Genomic DNA, 17486 nt, shown 5'->3' on the forward strand with positions numbered 1-17486 from the left:
GTTCCAGTCATACAATGGTCAATCACCCGACCCTCCGCCAGTTGACATTCTCCACCGCCCATGTTCCCACTATCCCCCTATCCCACTGCTTCCCCTGCCTCCGTGGCAGACAATCTCCCCCAGACTCTCTTTCGTATTGCTCCTTATGAATAGCATAAGATGTCTCGAGGCTGCAAGAGCCGCTACGTGCTCCTGGAACTCTAAAATTTTAGATAATTAGGGTCTGGAGAAATCTCTGTCTCGAGCTGCTCAGTTGGGAGGTTCCTTTGTGTGTCTCTGGGCCATGCGATACAGCGTTTCTTAACCCAAGAGACAAAAGAGCAAAAAGCACTTGCATTTAGAAAGTGTCCAGAGCTATGACCACAAGGAAGGACCCAGTGGGCCCCTCGGGAACTGAACCTGGGTCAGCTGGAGTGTGCGCACGCGGGGCCAGCCTATGCCCGTAGCCGCTCTCTAGCCCCACTGCCCCTCACACTTCCTCTTTCTTTCTTAAGTCTTTACCGATATTTTACTTCCTTGAGCAATAAGGAAGCATTTTTTGTTTGTTTGTTTTTGGGTCACACGCAGCGATGCACAGGGGTTACTCCTGGCTCTTCACTCAGGAATTACCCCTGGCAATGCTCAGGGGACCATATGGGATGCTGGGATTAGAACCTGGGTCGGCTGCGTGCAAGGCAAACACCTTACCCACTGTGCTATCGCTCCAGCCCCAAGGAAGCTTTTTTAAACATTCCCACTGACCCTTCTTGTCTCTCCCCGTGAGCCGACTTGCTCCCATCTCCAGACTGTGGGAACCTGGATGGCTGCCCTTCTGCCCGAAGGCCGAGGTCGCGCCTCAGTGGGTCACCTGCCCTCCCGCACCTCGCAGCCCCTCTCCTGCTGGGTTTCAGCTGAGGCCTGGACGCTGGCGTTCACCGATGCCCTTTCACACCCATCTTCCCGGAGACGGGCGTGCAGGGCCTGCCTCTGCTCTCCTGCCCGAGTTGAGTTTCAGCTTGATGAAATTCCACACCACCTGCACTCCCACTCTCCCGAGAATCAGTCCCTCGTGCCACCCGCATTCCGCCCCGCGCCACAATGCACTCTTTGTTTTCCTTTTATTTGTTAATAAACTACACCCGACAAGGCAAGCCAACAATTCACCACGATCAATATTCGATTGTTGGACAGATCTATTCTGTAGGGATTTGATAGGAGTGGCAGGGGTGTGGAGCAAGGAATGTCTGTGCAGGGGTGGGGAGTGAGAATGGCAGGGGTGTGGGAGAGGGTATGTATGTGCAGGGGTGGGGAGTGAGTGGTAGGGGTGTAGGGGGAGGAGTACATGTGCAGGGGTTGGGGGGAGTGTGCACAGGGGTAGGGGTGTGGGGGAGGTTCTGGGGAGGTGGGGTCACATTAGGGGTGCTCAGGGCTTAGTCCTGACTCTGTACTCAGGGGATCACTCCTGGTAAGGCTCTGGGGACCACTTGGGATGCCGAGGATCAAACCTACATTGCCCCCACGCAAGGCAAAACCTATACCTCTCTGACCCCAATTGTAGTGATCTAAAAAAAATTTTTTTTTTGCTTTTTTTGGGTCACACCCAGCGATGCACAGGGGTTACTCCTGGCTCTACACGCTGGAATTACTCCTGGTGGTGCTCGGGAGATCATATGGGATGCTGGAAATTGAACCTGGGCCTGCTGCGTGCAAGGCACAAGCCCTACCCATTGGGCTGTCGCTCCAGCCCCTCTGTAGTGATTAAAATTGATCTCTACCTACTAAATAAAGAAAACTTCCCTTGAGATAAGTTGGCTCAACAGCACATTTGAGGAGGTACCATTTCATCGCCCGCACGATGGAGCAGGTTGCACACTAAAAAGCGTGCCCGGGGCTGGAGAGATAGGACAGGGGTGCGGGTCCAGGCTTCCCCCATAGGGACCCCAGTTGCATCCCCGGCCCACACGGTCCTGGGGCTTGGTGGGTGCAATCCTGGGTACTGCTGGGAAAGCCTGGTAAGTCCACGACGCAGGGGCAGAGCAACCCCACATCCTTGGACCCTGCACGGAGCCACTGGCCCAGTTGGAGCACCCCCAGAAGGGTCCCCGGCTCCCCTGAACACTGCTTGGATCACCAAGCCTCATGCCCCATGTTTTATACTGCACAATCGTGTATGGTAGTATGATCTGCTCAGTCAGTATGGAGGGGTCTGGCAAAGCACGGGGTCTCGAGGAGGAGGAGGAGGACTGAGGGGGAGGAAGAGGAGGAGGTGGTGGAAGAGGAGGAGGTGGAAGAAGACAAGGTAGGAGAGGAGGATGGTGGAGGAGGACGGTAGAGGAGGAGAGGATGGAGGAGGAGGAGGAGGAGAAGGAGGAGGAGGAAGAGAGGAGCAGGAGGGGAGGAGGAAGAGGAGGAGGAGATGAGGAGGAAAGGAGGAGGGAAGAAAGAGGATCGGAGGAGGAGGAGAGGAGGGGAGGAGGAGGAGGAGGAGGGGAGGAGGAGAGGGGCGGAGGGGAGGAAGAGAGGGGAGGAGGAGGAGAAGGAGGACGGTGGAGGAGGAGGAGGAAGAGGAGGAAGAGGAGGAGGAAGAGGAGGGGGAGGAGGACGAGGAGGAGGAGGTGGAGGAGGAGGAGGAACCCCCACCATCCGCATGGTACCTTGCCGTGCCCTTGGAGCGCCCTCTGCTGGGACGTCGGGGACGCGCCCCCTAATGGGCGAGAGTGGCCGCTCAGGAAGCCGCGAGTCCTGACCATCACCGGCCTGAGATGCTCCTCCAGGGGTCGCGGCGGCCCTGGACCAGCGGGACAGCTTCAGGCGGCCCAGAGACTGCGCGGACCGTTTGCCCTTCCCCCTGGGGTTCGCTCGCGGCGCTGGAGGCGTCCCGCGCGGGTCACTGCGGCCGTTGGGCTCCCCGCGGGCTTCCCTGCCCAGGCCGGGTCTGGGGCAGCCGCTGGCCTCTGTCCCAGGCGACGTTCTCGCGTCACACCCCCCAGAAGACGTGAAGCACCTCAGGGGGCTGGAGACATAGCACAGCGGGGACGGCGTTGACCCGGGTTCGATTCCCAGCATCCCATAGGGTCCCCCGAGCACTGCCAGGAGTCATTCCTGAGTGCAGAGCCAGGAGGAACCCCTGTGCATCGCCGGGTGTGACCCCACAAAGGAAAAAAAAAAGAAAGAAGTGAAGCAGCTCGAGTCTTTGGTTATAGGCAGGCAGGGAGACGCCGGCTGGACCCACAATAGATGGACTGCAGAGTGCAAGTCCCTTCTGGACCAAGTCCCAGCAGGCTGCTAGCGGGGCTGGTGTCCCGGGAGGAAGTGGCTGGTCTAACAGCTCCCTGACCCCCAGCCAGCCCCTGGGTGAGGCCGCAGGAACGGTCACGTCATCATCAACAGCAGCACAAGGCCACTGAGAAAGAACTGACCTTGTTTCTTTCTTTCTTTTTTTTTTTTTTTTTTTTTTTGCTTTTTGGGTCACACCCGGCGATGCACAGGGCTCACTCCTGGCTCTGCACTCAGGAATCACCCCTGGCGGTGCTCGGGGGACCCTATGGGATGCTGGGAATTGAACCCGGGTCAGCCGCGTGCAAGGCAAATGCCCTACCTGCTGTGCTATTGCTCCAGCCCCGTGACCTTGTTTCTTTCTCAGGCCACTGAGCATGGACACGTGTGTCCTGGGGGACAAGGACTCAGAGCACGCCTGTGTTTGAGCTGGGAGTGATGGATGGAGTCTTTCCCGCACATGCTTCTTATTTAGTTTCATTCAAAACCAACTTTTAAAGAGCAGGAGCCGGAGCCCAGCGAGGAGGGCTTTTGCTCCGCATGTGGTCACCCCAGGTTCTGTCCCCAGCATCCTATATGGCCCCCGAGCACCGCCAGGAAGGATTCTGAGTGAGCGTACTAGATTTGGCCCCCAAACAAAAGAACGCATAGGGGCTGGAGAGATAGGACAGCGGGGAGGGCGTTTGCCTTGCACGCAGCTGACCTGGGTTTGATCCTCAGTATCCCATATGGTCCCCCGAGCACTGCCTGGAGTGACTCCTGAGTGCAGAGCCAGGAGTAACCCCTGTGCATCACCAGATGTGACCTAAAAACAAACAAGCAAAAAAAAAAAGGTGACTTCCAGGCATGGTCTCTGAGCACAGAGCCAGGAGGAAGCCCTGAGCACCACCAGCTGGGGCCTCCCCTTGCCCCCCGCCCCCAAATCACGGAAAATAGGGAAGCCTAAATTAAAATGGCTTGTATCTGTAGTTGGAGTCCCTAATACCATAAGAGGAAGGTTCTTGTGATACTAATGTAGACGTTCAACATAATTCCAAACACGTTTTGGTTGTTTCCTTCCCTTTTAAAAAATAATTCAGAAATGGAGAAACCAGAGATTTTAACTGGAAATTTCAAGCCTACAGAAGAGTCAATAATCTTTATAAAGAATGAAGTTAGAGGGTTTACTCCTCCCATTTTTTTTGTATTTCAGCATTTGTTCTTTATTTGTTAATTTTGGGATTAGTATTTGAGGGGGGATTCGGTTTGGGGGCCTAGTGATGCTTTGTGGTTGCTCCTGGCTCTGCACCCAGGAATCCCTTCTACTGCAGTCAGGAGTCATGTGGACTGCCAGGAATAATAACCTCAGTAGAGCACGGCCAAGGCAAAAACCTTCCCGGCTGTCCTATCTCTGCAGCCCCTGTATTTTAGCTTTTTTCTTTCTTTTTTTCTTTTTTGGGTCACACGCAGCTATGTTCAGGGGTTACTCCTGGCTCTACACTCAAGAATTACTCCTGGCAGTGATTGGGGCACCATTTGGGATGCCAAGGATTGAACCTGGGTCACCCTGTTAGGGGCGGCAGATCTCTGCCCGGGGGAGGCTTGGAGAGATAAAAGAACAAAACCAAGATAACTCTTTCTGCAAATGCATGGGGTTTATTTAAGCCAATATAGCTATATTGGGACCTTCAATTGTGCCTCAATAGCGTGGCATAACTGAAGGCCCCGACCTCCAAAAAGCAGGCTGTATTTATACCCTTTTGGGGGAGAAATGAAAATCTCACATATCAAAGGGAATCACATAGGTCACTTAATTTGCATATCTAAACATTTGTTGACAAATGAAAATCTCACATATCAAAGGGAATCACATCTATATATCAAAGGGGATCACACATATTGGGGGAAAATTACATGTATTGAATCAAAGGAGAATCATACATATCAAAGAAAATCACAGGTATTGGATCAATAGGAAAACCATACAAAAGGGAAAACCATACCTATTTCACTTAATATGCTAATTTCAACATTTGTTGACCGTTCAGAGCAAATGTTTGTTTACAGTTCCTCGGGGCAGTTTGTTGGCCCATTTGGTGACAGAGTCCTGCCCAGCCGAAGGTCCTGAAGACATCTTCAAAGCAGTCAAGTAGTTACAAAGGGCAACTTCAGCGGTTAACCCTTAACCTGCCCTTCAGTTCTTGACTCTTAACTTGCCCTCCTCTTCAACCCGTGTGCGAGGCAAACACTGTGCTATCATTGCTCTGGCTTCTATTTCAGCATTTCTCTTCCCCATCTTCCCACCTTGTCCCGCTTCCCTGAGCCCTGTCTCGGATAACCTTCGCTGTTATCAGGGTCAAGGGGCATGTCTTCCTTTTATCAGATTGTCTGTTTTACAGACCCTAATCGTGTGTCCACGTGAAACCATCCAAGACTGGGGCTGGAGCGGTAGCAGAGCGGGTGAGACGTCTGCCTTGCACCTGACCGACCCAGGTTTGATTCCCAGCATTCCCCATGGTCCCCGAGCACCACCAGGAGTAATTCCTGAGTGCAGAGCCAGGAGTAACCCCTGTGCACCGCCGGGTGTGACCCAAAAAGCAGGAAAAAAAAAGCAAAAAGAGTAAAAAGAAATCATCCAAGACTTCCTTCCGGGAAGGCTGTAACTGCTCGTGTTAATGCTTCCTGACTCTCTGGGCCGCTGGCAGCTCTGGCCTCAGCTCCTTAAGGAAGCCTCAGCTTCCAGAATGGTGGCACGGCTTTCGTTGGCAGGGCCAGCGCCCAGCAGCTCCTTTCCTGCCTTCTTTGGTAGTGCCAGGACCCAAACCCCACAGACACAGGCCGTCCTGCTGAGTCACCTCGTCCCTTGGTCTCCGTGTCTTTGCCAACTCTTGTCATAATTGCTGTTATTTGGGGGGCGGGGCGGGGAGGAGGCACAGCTGGTGGTGCTCCGGGCTTCTCCTGGTTCTGTGCTCAGGGGTCATTCCTTCAGGGCTCTGGGAACCGTATAGGGTGCCGAGGATTGAACCCAGGTCAGCTAAGCACCCTACCCGCAGTACTAAGGCTCCGCCCCCTCTTCCCTCCCTTTTGGTTATTGAACAGTCCTTTCCCCGAAGGGGGGGGGGGAGAGAGAGAGAGAGTGTGAGAATGTGTATGTGTGTGTGTGTGCGTGTGTGTGTGTGTGTGTGTGTGTGTGTGTGTGTCTGTCTTAACTCTGACCCCTGGTGTGCTTCATTCACTGGAATATGTCTTGTTTTTTGTTTTCAAAGCTTGTGAAAAAACAGGCTTTGACCAACTTTTTTTTTTTTTTTTTTTTTGCTTTTTGGGTCACACCCAGCAATGCACAGGGGTCACTCCTGGCTCATGCACTCAGGAATCACCCCCAGCGGTGCTCAGGGGACCATATGGGATGCTGAGATTTGAACCTGGGTCGGCCGCGTGCAAGGCAAACGCCCTTCCCGCTGTGCTATCACTCCAGCCCCCTGACCAACATTTTGAAGGCAGGGGTAACAAGTGGTTTCTCTTCGAGCCATGGCCTTCTTTAGGAGCGGATAATTCACCCTGGGGAAAAAAAGCATCCAGTTCTCTTCTTGAGGGGTCCAAGAGCTGAATAAGAGGGTTCTTGGAGTTTCTTTGGGTATGTGATCACAGAACGGGTCTCCGGCCTTATTTCGACTATACAATGCCCCGTGGGTGAGGTATCAAGGGTGGAGTTGTTGTGCTTGCCTTGGGCTGCTGGGATTCTGGTGAATAGTTTTTCATGCTTAGTTTGTATTTGTTAAAAAGAATAAAAAAGTCATCTAAATAACACAAAACCAGAGCAAAAACCGTTATGCCTTCTATTTATCTGATTCCGGTCCTAGGAATTGGAAGTTTTGTTCAATAAAAAATATTTTTCTCACACACACACAAATTCTTCATGGTTACAAAATTATTGTGCGTTCTAGAGAGGACTAGAAAATGTAATTATTTATCTATTCTTTTATTCCGAGGCTACACCCAGCAGTGGTCGGGATCAGTCCTGGTGGGGCTGGGGGGCCCTTACAAGGTTTCTGGGTTCAAACCCCGGGTCATCCAATGAATAAACTAAGTGTTTCCTCTGCTGTAATATCTCTGCAGCCCCCAGAAAATGCAATTATTTAAACAGAATAAAGCAAGTTATTATTCATCATCCTTGGTTCAGGAAAGTGCTTTGCCAGCATGTACTTTTCCAGATATCACTGGCAGCTAATTAATTAGTAAAATAATTAATTTTTGTTTGGGGGTCACACCCAGCAGTGTTCAGGGCTGACTCCTGGCTCTGCACTCAGGGATCACACCTGGCACTTTTGGGGGGAACCATATGGGGTGCCGGGGAGTTAAATAGGGCTGACTAGCCGTGTGCAAGGCAAACGCCCTACTTTTGCTGTACTATCACCCTGACCCCAATGATCAATCATTTTTTGAAAAGTGTATTTTTTGCGAAACCTTTGAGTTCTATTGGCAGTGCTCAGTGGTATTAGAGATATTTTATTTTATTTTATTATTTTTATTTATTTTTTATTTTATCACCATGTGGAAAGTTATAAAGTTTTCAGGTTTATGTCTCAGTTATACAATGTTCAAACACCATCCCTTCACCAGTGCCCATATTCCACCACCCAAATCCCCAGTATACCCCCCACCCCCGCCCCCCACCCCCAGCTGTATAACTGATGAATTTCACTTCATTTTCTCTTTACCTTGATTATGTTCCATATTGCAAAACAAAACTCACTATTGTTGTTGGAGTTTCCCCCCCCAAGAAAGACAGCCTTACTAAGGAAGCATTGATAATTGGTTTTCCATTGAAAGATTGTATGTTTTCAGTTTTTAGAAAAGGTCGAGCGGCCGCATTAGCATTAGCATTAGCATTAGCGGCCTCGCGGCTCGGATGTGTTCCAGTCCCGCAACCCGGAGCCGTGTTAGTTGCTGCTCAGTGTCGCCAGGGCTCCATCTGGAGAAGGTGTGCCTGCTGTACCTCCTCCGTCTGGATCCCCGGTGTTGCTGGCCCGGTTTGGGGTCCGGAGCATTTCTCTGGCCGCGTTTCTCACCAGACTGCCTGGCCTCTTGTAGAGATATTTTATTTTGAAGTGGAAGCTGGAAGGAAACAGGCTGGGGCATGTGCCTGGATCGTCACGAGGACTGAGTTTCTTTTAAAGCTGCTGCGCCCCGCAATGCCAACTGGGCCCCGAGTCCCACCGGCGAGCTGGGTGGGCCACGGGCCGCCTTCTGTCTGCGCAGAGGGGCCACGGGAAACAAGTGAGGTTCGCTCTGACAGTGTACGGGGCCGGGGGGGGGGGGGGGGGGGGGGGGGGGGTAGGGGTTGCAGGACAGAGAGCACACTCGGGTGCCGGGCACGCAAAGCGTGGGCTTGGCTGCTGAGTTAGATCCCAGGGGACGGTTTTATTTGTTGACCTTTGGACCTGGGGCCACCCCTGCTGGTGCTCTGGGGCTTCCCCTGGTTCTAGGCTCCCGGGAGCCGCCTCTGCGACCACATGCGGAGCTGGAGGGGAACCAGGAACCAGGGTTGGCTCCCTGCAAGGCCACGCGCCCCCGCCCCTGCGCTTTCTCTCTGGCGCCCCCCAGTGACAGGCTTCCGTGAATGTTACTAAGTATCCTATTTCTCGCCCCCAGGCTTCCGTGAATGTTATTAAGTATCCTATTTCTCGCCCCCCAATGACAGGCTTCCGTGAATGTTATTAAGTATCCTATTTCTCGCGTGTCTAAAACGGGCTCAGCTCTGTCGAAGAGCAGAACACAAGCTGGAAGGAAGGAAAGTTGGTTTTTTTTTCCGCTTTTTAGGTCACACCCGGCAATGCACAGGGGTTACTCCTGGCTCATGCACTCAGGAATTACTCCTGGCGTGCTCAGGAGACCCTATGGGATGCTGGGAATCGAACCCCGGTCAACCGCCTGCAAGGCAAACGCCCTACCCGCTGTGCTATCACTCCAGCCCTCAGGAAGGAAAGTTTTAAATACTGGTTGGCTCGGTGTGGCTGGTGCTCCCCATCTCCCCCCCTCTCACTCCTGTCCGTGGAGATAGTGGCACCTCCCACTCTTGGGCATGTTTTGGAGCAGGACTGATTTACTCGACATAGTATGTGCTCGGTGTGGAAAGCAGGGTAAGAATGCTAGTTTGCAAAAGGGCACAGTGAAGGGTCAAAGTCTCCTTCCAAGCCATTTCCCCGCCCTCCCTGGAGCCTCCCAAGGAGACAATCAGGTCCATTCTAAGCAGTGGGCGGCTGTGTGGGCTGCCGGCTCCCTTCCATTGAAGCAAGATCTTTGTGGGTTTTATTATATTAATTAGTGCATTGGCCAGGACGAATGGGATTTTGCGCCAGCAGGCTTCTGCTGACCCTTCCACTTGCAGTTTGCATGGTTCTTTTGTTTCCGTTTCTGTTTCACGCTCCCACTCTTGCAACACTTCAGTCTAGCGCTGCCTGAAACTCCCCATAGTTCCAGAGCTGCCGGGAGCGATGGATGGAAACTCAGACTCTTGGCAGCAGAAATTTGACTCTGGGAAAAATGGTGGTACAAGCCTCAGGCTCGACCTGGAGACGTGTATTTAAAGGTTATTCAGTCTTTACTCTAGCTTTCGAGTAGCTAGTACAAAGCCCGTGTTTAGATACCCTGGGCTGGTGAGAAGATGGGAGGAAATGCATCAGGAAAGGATTTTGTAGATCTGTGTAACTAAAGATTGTCAGGGTAAGATAATTTAGCATGAAAAAAGTCTTAGAAGAAATACTTGCAACATGTACAAGAGCCTCTTTTGCATTTTTCCTATTTCTCCTATGTGAAAACTTATTTTTTCTCCAGGTATATTGGTTTTTGGAGAGGTTATATAATACATCATATCAAAAATAGTATTTTCTATGTACCAATTAGTACCAATTAGAAATTTAATTTTATGAAATTACTATTTGCCAAAAACAGTAACAAATAAGTCTAACAATGAGAGGCATTACTGGTGCCTGCCCAAACAAATCGATGAGCAATGGGATGACAGTGACAGTGACTATTTATATAATACAAAAGAAAGATAACAAAATGAATGTCTATTGAATGATAAAAATTATAAAACAGAACTCAATAAGTAATACACCATATTTATGTACTTAAAGCAGTATTATAAGCATACTCTTCTCTCCAAACATATCTAGCCTCTCCAAATTTACAATTAGTTATAATTGCCCTATAGTAAAATATGGACTGGAGCCACAGCACAGCGGGTAGGGTGTTTGCCATGCACGTGACCAACTAGGGTTTGATTGCTCTGTCCCTCTCGGAGAGCCCGGCAAGCTACTGAGAGTATCCTGCCCACATGGCAGAGCCTGGTAAGCTCCCCGTGGCGTATTCTATATGCCAAAAACAATAACAACAAGTCTCACAATGGTAGACGTTACTGGTGCCCACTCGAGCAAATGGATGAACAATGGGATGACAGTGCTATAGTGGTTTTCATTCATCTAATTGCAGGAGAGCAGTGCTATGATTTTGTCATCACTCACCTTTTGTAAGGGTGTGTGTGTGTGTGTGTCTGTGTGTCTGGTGTGTCTGTGTCTGCGTGTCTGTGTGTGTGTCTGTGTGTGTGTGGTGTGAACTTGGTTGGTGGCTCAGTTTAATTTTTTCACTAGCATTTTTGCTTGGCACAGGAAAGAAATAGAAATCATTAATGTTTGAAACATGATGTTGCTGGAGACCAGTCTCAGGGAAGCCAGAGCGCTAAAGAAGGACTTGGGATAAATTCCTGCTTATCCCTCAACCTCAAAGAAGGCGCGGGAGGTCCCCCGGGGAGTTTCTGCCGGTCAGGAGGAGTTTTCTATCCCGCTGCCAGGTCCCCCCTGTGTTGACGTGCTGGGCTGGGCCTCACGGCTGACCCTCGCCTGAGCGAACGGCTCAGCCCTGCCGCCGGGCATGTCAGAGCATTACGGAACTTGACAGCATGCATCTTTGGTTTTATAATTGATTATAGAACGGGCTTAAAGAGATGATTTTGCTTGTGGGCGGAAAGTTCTGCAAAGATGGACTTCCCTGTCTGCACTCACAGCGAACTTCCCAGTTCCGCCCGGAGCCTGCAGCTGAGAAACTCCTCAGAGCGAGTCATAAGAGGCTGATAAGAGGCCGCCAGTGATGATGAGTTTGCAGGGATGCCAGAGGAAAACAGGCTCTGGGACCCCTGCGCTTTGTCTGGGGCTCCAGGCGCTGGCCTAGCCTCCCCCTACCCCCCCACCCCCCCCACCCCCCCCGCCCCAGGTCTGACCAGCCGGTTTAATGAAGACCCCCTGGTTCCCTGCCAGGGATCACCTCTGGTGCTTGGCTAAGCGAACACCCCGGCTACACTTGCTCCACTTCATAATTTTTGCTCCTTTATTCACTGATCAGATACCCGAGGGTCAGGAAACTCAACTCTGTTCCGATGATCTGAGCTTGTCTTGATTCCATACCGTGCTGCTTTAATTAGCATTTTGTAGCACAGGTTGGAGCTGGGGAACGAGGTGCCTCCCGTCCTCTTTTCCCCACAGACGGCTTTAGCTATTCGGCAAGGGTCACTGTTGGGAGTCATGTTTGTGTGTTTGGCTTTCGGGTCACACTCAGCGGTGCTCAGGGTTTACTCCTGGCTCTGCACTCTGGGGCCACTCCTGACAGGCGCGGGGACCTTATGGGATGCCCGGGATTGAGCCAGGGTTGTCCACATGGAAGACAAGCGCCCTTCCCACTGTACTCTCTCTCCAGCACAGGAGTCATGCTTAGGAGTGGGTTGACCAAGGGGGAGGTAGACACACAGGTGATTGGGTGTGTCAAAATTGTACATACGTATAAGTTGTACACACATCCTTGTTCGCAAGTCATGTGTAATATGAGTATCTGGTTGTGCGCCTGGGTGGCGCTTACGTTAATAAGTCTATTGTACGTAATGAGGAGAAAAGAGAACTAGGCTCAGGCCTGCGCTCTCTGAGCATGCTCAGTAGTGACTGGCTGGAACTGCGGACCAAAGTCACCTCTGCGCTGGGAATGTGGCAGGCACGAGGCCGTCAGGCGCGGAATTGCAAGTCCTTTATCTTCCTGGACGTCTGACACAGAACTCTTTGTTTCTTAGAACAGTTTTGCACACTGCCTTTTGTGCATGAACTCCTCTGGCTCAAATCGCCGAAAGAGCCGGCATGAACACAGGACCCGGGTTCCACGCCTCCGGACCCCACGGCGCTGGCATGGTTCACAACGGGAAGGTTTTCAGTTTTTTATATGCAGCCATAACATTTTTATCCTGAAACGGAAAGCGTCTACTCCCAAGGAAGATGTGTGTCGCTCACTCCGCATCACTGAAATGGACTCAGGGGTCCTGTGTAAAACTAAGGCTTGCCAAGGGGCGCGTGCACTCGCGGGCTCTCCGGGCGGCTCTGTCTCACCGCCCACGTTCGGTGCTCTGGAACCGCAGTGTGTGGATTGGATCGGGACGGCCGGTGGTCAAGGACAGGCGAAGGAAGAACAAGGGCCAAGCTGGTTGCTGATTAGTTACCGTTTATTCAATCTTTAATCTTCCATCTCCCGCGCTACCGCCGCCTCCTTCTCTAGTCTCTCCTCTATTCTTGTCTCTCCCTCTCTCTCCCCCCACAACCCCCTTTTCTCCTCATGGCACCTCCAAAGGGCGCAATACATTGACATCACCAAAGGCACCAAAAGATGTTACAGGAAGAACATTGAGACAACATAATTCTCTTGTATCTGCAGCCCATTAATCTAGCCCCCCCCCCCCCCCCCCCCCCCCCCCCCGCCAAAGAAGATACAAAACCAAAACCGAAGCCTTCCTTGGGCTGAGAGCACTCGGATTTACATCCCAAAGACTAGGCTAGGCCAGAGCCTGGAATCTACAATGTCAAGTCAGGCCTGGCTAGCACCTAAAATCTGCATGTCAAAGACCAGCCAGGCTTCTAGTGAGAAAAGGGAAGCTGCCTCTGAAATATTCACTGATCAGGATAAAAATGTGGAACCCGGGTCCTGTGTTCATGCCTCCAGAAGGCAGCTGAAAAAGGGGAAATATTTCAACAGGGTAATAGTTAGGGGAGATCAGATCCTTAATGTTTCTCCTGAGAGCAATTTACCAGCTCCTAAAACAGTTTATTTTCCTTGAAGCCACGAGGTTAATTCTAATTAAGTAATACTTTTTTTTTTTCCGTTTTGGGTCATACCCAGTGATGCTCAGGGGTTACTCCTTGCTCTGCACTCAAGAATCACACCTGGCAGTTCTGGAGGACCACATGGAATGCTGGGGATCGAACCCAGGTCGGCCGCGTTCGAGACAAATGCCCTACCCGCTGTACTGTCTATCACTCCAGCCCCAAGAATACTTTTATTTATTAAAATTAAGCCTGCTTTCCAAATAAGTCTGAACCTAGGAGCTATAAACAACCATGTAAGTGGGGATTTGGGTGTAGTCCAGGGGGAACAGTTGTTTCACACAGAAAAGGTCTTTTGGTACCCTGTGGCTCACCACTTCCTCCCCCACAAGAAAATTCAATGACAGGTAAGAAATTTCTTGCACAGGCAACATTTTCTTTGCATAGTATTATGGGACCATAAAAATGCTGATGTCCACATGGAATGATCTTAATGATCAATGAGAAGACCGATAATTTTTCTGTGACCTTTTGTCAAAACATTTGAAATGAGATTACCGTTCGTTATGCATGTGCAAGAAAATTAGAAAACCATAACATTAATATTTAGTAACTGTGATTTGAAGACATTAGGCCCCTGAGAATAAAAATATTTATTTGTTAAAAGTAGGGGGCTGGAGTGATAGTACGGTGGGTAGGGGCACTTGCCTTATACGCAACCTACCCAGGGTTCAGTCCCCAGCATCCTAATGGCCCCCTTGATGTCAGCGGGCCCCATGGTGACTGATGTGAAGCGGGGAGAAGAAAGACAGTCACTTTCCCCCCATCTCCCTCTGCCACCCAGGACCCAGGGTTGCTGGGTTCTTGTTTTGCCTCCCAGAAAGGAATTTCAGAAATAGACAGACAGTGAATAAATAGATTTTATTTGGAGTTTTTTTTTTTTAAGGTGTGGAGGTGGGGGGGGGAGAGAGAGAGAGAGAGAGATTGAGATTAATGCACTCAAGAGAGAACACGGGCTTCTCCAGGGGCGGAGAGAGCCCCTACATACATCCTAGCATTAGACACAAAGGCATGAAAGTCCACGTTTCGGGGCTGGAGCAATAGCACAGTGGGTAGGGCGTTTGCCTTGCATGCGGCTGACCCAGGTTCGATTCCCAGCATCCCATATGGTCCCCTGAACACCGCCAGGAGAAATTCCTGAGCACAGAGCCAGGAGCAACCCCTGTGTATCGCTGGGTGTGACCCAAAAAGCAGAAAAGAAAAGAAATTCCACGTCTCAAGTGGGGAGATGTGGCTCAGGCGCCACATGTGCTCAGCCGTGTGGGCACCAGCAGTACATGGGTTCTGGCAGCATATGCGTGCCCTCCCTTTGTTCAAGGGGGCTTTTTTTTCTTTTTGGTCACACCCAGTGACCAAAATTACTCCTGGTGGTGCTCGGGGGACCCTATGGGATGCTGGGAATCGAACCCAGGTCAGCCACGTGCAAGGCAAATGCCCTACCTGCTGTGCTATTGCTCCAGCCCCCATATATATTATATATATAATATATATTTTTTGGTTTTTGGGTCATACCCGGCGATGCACAGGGGTTACTCCTGGCTCTTCACTCAGGAATTACTCCTGGCAGTGTTCAGGGGACCATATGGGATGCTGGGATTAGAACCCGGGTCGGCTGTGTGCAAGGCAAACGCCCTACCCACTGTGCTATCGCTCCAGCCCCATCCAGCCCCCAGATATTTTCTGTATCTGCCTTTCTTCCAAATTCTTTACACAAGTAGGAACTAACAACTGGAGTTGCTCCCAAGGAAAGGTATTGCATTTCTGTGGTTCGTCCTGGAGTTCCTTTCTTAGCCTTTGTCCCTGCATTCCTCTCCTTTTGGGGATCCAGCTGAGCTAGTCTTGGAATTCTGCATCTCACTGTTTTACCGGGCTTCTGAGATGGGTCTTTTGTGTCAAAGGCCTCCATGGCTTGGTTACAAGAAAGCAGCCCAACTCAGTGGGGAAGAACCCAGTGAGGACCCAGAAAAGATGGGAGTTTCTTTCACGCCAGGAGCCTGCCAAGTGGATCACGCATACATGTAGGTCAGGGGGATCGGATACTTTTACCAGCTCTGTGCATGTGAGTAAACAAAGGTTTCACGTGTGTAGGGACAGGGAACAAAGGACTGGGAATGGGCCCGAGCGATAGCACAGTGGGGAGGGCATTTGCCTTGCATGTGGCCGACCCAGGTTCGATTCCCAGCATCCCATATAGTCCTCCGAGCACCGCCAGGAGTTATTCCTGAATGCATGAGCCAGGAGTAACCCCTGAGCATTGCAGGGGACTGGGCATAGCCTTGGTGTTAGAGGGGCCGAGTGTGTCCAGCAGGGTTGCCCACTGAGATTCTTGGTGCACTTACAACACAATAGGGACAATTAGAGAAAGAATAATCAGTAACCCCTTAACCTAGGAAAGGGTAACAATTAATTGATCAGCTATTGTACGAAGCACTGCCACAAGTGTTCCTGTGCATCGTCCCTTGAGATTAACGTTTTTGTGCTGAGGGGGTAGAAGCCAAGAGCCCGCAGGGCTGGGCTGTGTCGACGCAGAGGATGCCGGAATGGTGAAGGCGCGTCTCTGTTCATTCCCGGTTCCCAGGTTCTTCAATACTTTCAAGAATGAAAATGCTGTGTAATAAAGATGCTCAGACTCAGAGCTGGAAGGTAGAAAAGTTTGTTGGAAAGTAGAAGAGAAAGGAAAGGGACTCGACAGGTTGGGAGGAACCTAGCCCAGCACTAAGTTAAAGGTCCAGTTTCGTGTGGGCCTTTATGGGCCCGTTGCATTTCTTGTCACTGTCACTGTCATCCTGTTGCTCATCGATTTGCTCGAGCGGGCACCAGTAACATCTCTCATTGAGAGACTTATTGTTACTGTTTTTGGCATATCCAATACTCACGGGTAGCTTGCCAGGCTCTGCCATGCGGGCAAGATACTCTCGGTAGCTTACCGGGCTCTCCAAGAGGGGCGGAGGAATCGAACACAGGTCAGCCCCGTGAAAGGCGAATGCTATCGCTCCAGCCCTTGCATTTCTTACCAACTGACAAATATTACCGAGAATGCAGAAAACCCACAGGCGGTGGGTCGGGTTGGTTGGAGTCTGTCTGCCGTCTGCCTCAGGGACCGCCCGTCATCTCAGTCTCCCCGGGAGCCTGAGGTGTGTGTGTGGGGGGGAGGGGGAAGGATTTTATGACGGGCGATTGTTAACTCCTGTTTATCGGGGTGGGCCAGCAGAACCCTGGGACTCCTCACGGCATCTGGCAAGGGGAACGGCCTCCGCAGGTATAGCAGCTCCTTCCTATTTCGGGGGGAGATTTCCCTATTGCTTACCACGGAGGCTGGACATTCGCACCCAAGCGGACGAAGGTTCTGTTCTCATCACAAAAGCACCAACACGGGGCGGGACGATAGCACAGTGGGTAGGGCGTTTGCCTTGCACGCGGCTGACCCGGGTTCAAATCCCAGCATCCCATGTGGTCCCCTGAGCACAGCCGGGGTGATTCCTGAGTGCATGAGCTAGGAGTGACCCCTGTGCATTGCTGGGTGTGACCCAAAAAAAAGCAAAAAAAGAAAAAAAACAAAAACAAAAAAAACAAAAGCACCAACACTGGCTCTTTCCAGACTTTTTGCTACAGGCCATTCTCGCTGGTGTGAGACGGTATCTAAATATTTTGATTCAGCGACTGAAGTTTGACCTTCCTTGACCTGTTCAGCCAATACCTCAGCCTCTCAGCCACCTGCTTCAAACATGTAGGCGGTGGGGTTGACCAGACCAAGCGACGTTAGTCCCAGGAGATGCTGGCTTCAGGAGCTGTTCTCCGACCAGCCTATCTGTCATGTTCTTGCTTTTGTTTTAATAAGCAGCTGCTTTTTTTTTTTTTAAATTAAAAGTTGCCCTTTGGCAACTTTGAAAACCATCTGTACTGTTTTCATCTGTGTTTCCATCCAGTGAAGGGTCCGGGTCTTGTCTTTCTGCATCTGGGAGTCCCCGGCTAAGATGGCAGCGGTCGCTCTGGCCAGAGCTGTGTGAAGCGGGCGCTGTCCTGATCCTGGGACAGTGAGGAGGGAAGGAACAGGGACCC

The sequence above is a fragment of the Sorex araneus genome, chromosome 5, assembly GCF_027595985.1.
Source record: "Sorex araneus isolate mSorAra2 chromosome 5, mSorAra2.pri, whole genome shotgun sequence".
Lineage (NCBI taxonomy): Eukaryota > Metazoa > Chordata > Mammalia > Eulipotyphla > Soricidae > Sorex > Sorex araneus.